The following is a 3,621-nucleotide window of genomic DNA, read 5'->3' on the forward strand; positions in this document are numbered from 1 at the left end:
AAAGTCATTGGCTTTATTACATTAGACTAGAAAATTTGAAATATGGGACAGCTTGTGCAATTAAACCCATTTTCTACAATTGAATTTTTTCATGTATTACTTTAATATAAATATGGTAAGGAATAAAATAATCCAGATTTAAAATATATATATATAATACTACTACTACAAATCTTATTAATGAGAAAAAAATTCAATAACATTTGACAAATAGGGTGACATTACTCAAAAATATCTTACACTTTTTAAGCTCCTTTGAGCCGGGGATGCCTGCTCTTATAGCCAGGGCTACTTCAGGTCCTGGGGCAGCTTCAAGAAGGCATCTGTATTTGCTACCAGGGGAGACAGCAGAGCCAGGCTTGTCCTCTGTACCCAGTGCTTCCGTCTCGGCAGCTCCAAATGCGCACCCCAGGTTGGTGATGGAGCTGGTGCACCCAGCTCACTGCTCCTCCATCTGCTCTGCAGCAAAGGGAAGATGAGCAAATCGTGCCCCAAGTCCAGCCAGCCCTTGACTTGCAAGCAGGAAAAGGACCGCACAGGTAAGCGACAGTCAACACCAAAGAGAGCTCAGAAACCAACCCAAAGGAGAGTGAAAACATGCGTGTTTTGCCCCCAAAGGGGGAAAAAAATCCATGGAAAACCATCACAACTCCAGAGAGGAAACTGAGGAAAAGGCCCAAAAACCTGGAGAAGGAAGATGAGGACATCTCACAGGAGTCCTCGGAGAAGGACAATGGCCATTCTGCCTGCTGTCTCTCTTCAGGAGCAGCAGCCTTGAGACTGAAGAGCCTTGGTCCATGCCCACTGCCTCTGCCCCATCCCGCGAGCACTGCACTCCTAACCCTGACCTCACCAGTACACACTTCAGAGCACACCAGCCTCCGTAGGACTGCTGGTGGCCGAATGGAATAGGAAGCGGTTTTCCTTTGGTATCTGCACCCAGAGGCCAATTCCGCCCACACCCACACACATAAACTTACCCTCCTGGACAAGGCTAATGTCCCACTTGGCCACCCCTGGGCCTATTTCCTCTTCATGTCCTTGGGGTGGAAGCATTGCTGTCTGGGCTCCTGGATCAGGGTCCTCTTTCCTGTTCTTCTCTTCCCTAAGGACCCCAATAAAGAGGTCTAGGGGCCCTCCCCTGACACTGAACATGGTCTAAACCCCATTTCATTCTAGCATGCTCCATATTGGCAGCAGCAGGGGTGACCAATGGATGGGGTCTTTGAGGATGCCCCTGATCAGCCCATATCCCTTTCACCAGGTAGGGCTCACACCTACCTGCCTTCCTTCCCTACCTTATGTAAGCCCTGCAGTGGTTCAGACAGTGAGTTCCCATAGGGAAAGGGAAGGCAGGAGGGTTGGGGACTCTTCACATCAGCTCTAGCCCACCCCGCCCTCACCCTGGAATTAGATTGTACTACAGGGTCAGAGATACTGAGTCACCTTTTGCACAGGTGGGGTTAAGGTAGCCAGGTTCCTGTGATGGCCACCTAAAGTAGACTGGGGCCACTTGCCCAAATCTGTCTTTTCCTGTTTCCCCTTTCCTCATATGGGACACTGACAGCAAAGAACTAGCCTTGCCCGCTCCCACCCCTTCTACTCCTCCCCACCCCCAAGGTTCTGGCTCGGTCTTTCCTGTGTTCATAAACTACCTCTGGACAGTTGTGTTGCTTTGCATTCAATGTTTCATTCTTAAACACCCACCTGCGATGCTGCTACCACCAGTGTCAAGTGTTCCCCTTCATTGCCTCCCTTTGTCCTGCTCATATTCTTCTCTACCAAAATGCTCTTCCCTGAGAAGAGGGGCTGGGGTACAGCAGGTGTTTTACCAACTACCCCAGTCACAGAGCAGATGGGTCCCTGCCCCTGGGATTAGTATGCTGCAGGCCAGTGAGGAAGAAGGCCCTTGGAGGACAATGAGGCTGTAGGGGCCATCTTTCCCCCTTGTTGTCACAGGAGGAAGAAGGCATTGTTTGTCCCAGCTTGGGACCCTCCTCTGGTTTCTTATTTTCAGTTAATTAAGTTAAAAAAAAACTTTTCTGGAAAAAATATACATATGAGCTAAAAACATACAAACTACCCCATATTCCATGTAGGCAATGGATTTTTAAGTTTCTGGCAAAATGCATGAAGTTGATAATACTGATTATCTCTTGGACAGAAGACAGTCACCTTGTAATTTTAAAATTTGAACCAATGTATAATATACACATTTAATTTTTCTAAATGTAAAAATACTTTATAGAAAAGTGCGTAAGCAAAGAAAGGTATATAAAAAGGAACTATATTTATGAATATTGCAGGTAGTTTCTTCCAGACTATAATAAAAGAGGGAAACAATTCAAAGACATTTTAAAAAAATTTTTTTTTTATTAATCAAAAAAAAGAAAAGAAATTAACACAACATTTAGAAATCATTCCATTCTACGCATGCACTCAGTAATTCTCAGTATCATCACATAGATGTATGATCATCATTTCTTAGTACCTTTGCATCGATTTAGGAAAAGAACTAGCAAAACAGCAGAAAAAGATATAGAATGTTAATATAGAGAAGAGAATTAAAATAATAATAATAATAAAAAATATATATATATATAAAAGGAAAAAGAAAAAAACAAAAACAAAAGATACAAACAAACAAACAAACAAAAAACTATATTTCAGGTGCAGCTTCATTCAGTGTTCCAACATAGTTACATTACACTTAGGTATTATTGTGCTGTCCATTTTTGAGTTTTTGTATCTAGTCCTGTTGCACAGTCTGTATCCCTTCAGCTCCAATTACCCATTATCTTACCCTGTTTCTAACTCCTGCTGGTCTCTGTTACCAATGATATATTCCAAGCTGATTCTCGAATGTCGGTTCACATCAGTGGGACCATACAGCATTTGTCCTTTAGTTTTGGGCTAGACTCACTCAGCATAATGTTCTCTAGGTCCATCCATGTTATTACATGCTTCATAAGTTTAGTCTGTCTTAAAGTTGCATAATATTCCATCGTAGGTATACGCCACAGTTTGTTTAGCCACTCATCTGTTGATGGACATTTTGGCTGTTTCCATCTCTTTGCAATTGTAGATAATGCTGCTATAAACACTGGTGTGCAAATGTCCGTCTGTGTCTTTGCCCTTAAGTCCTTTGAGTAGATACCTAGCAGTGGTATTGCTGGGTCGTAATCCATTCTGCTAGTCTATGTCTTTTGATTGGGAAATTCAGTCCATTAACTTTTAGTGTTATTACTGTTTGGATAATATTTTCCTCTACCATTTTGGCTTTTGTATTATATATATCATATCTGATTTTCCTTCTTTCTACACTTTACTCCATACCTCTCTTTTCTGTCTTTTCGTATCTGACTCTAGTGCTCCCTTTAGTATTTCTTGCAGAGCTGGTCTCTTGGTCACAAATTCTCTCAATGACTTTTTGTCTATAAATGTTTTAATTTCTCCTTCATTTTTGAAGGACAATTTTGCTGGATATAGAAGTCTTGGTTGGCAGTTTTTCTCTTTTAGTAATTTAAATATATCATCCCATTGTCTTCTAGCTTCCATGGTTTCTGCTGAGAAATCTACATATAGTCTTATTGGGTTTCCCTTGTATGTGACAGATTGTTT

General features: G+C 42.0%; 1 pseudogene; it reads left to right on the forward strand.

Moving 5' to 3' along the window:
* The first annotated feature begins 268 nt into the window (after positions 1 to 268).
* LOC143668417 (high mobility group protein HMG-I/HMG-Y-like) lies at positions 269 to 1,359 on the forward strand (annotated as a pseudogene).
* The last annotated feature ends 2,262 nt before the right edge of the window (positions 1,360 to 3,621 follow it).

This window comes from Tamandua tetradactyla, chromosome 24 (genome assembly GCF_023851605.1).
Source record: "Tamandua tetradactyla isolate mTamTet1 chromosome 24, mTamTet1.pri, whole genome shotgun sequence".
NCBI lineage: Eukaryota > Metazoa > Chordata > Mammalia > Pilosa > Myrmecophagidae > Tamandua > Tamandua tetradactyla.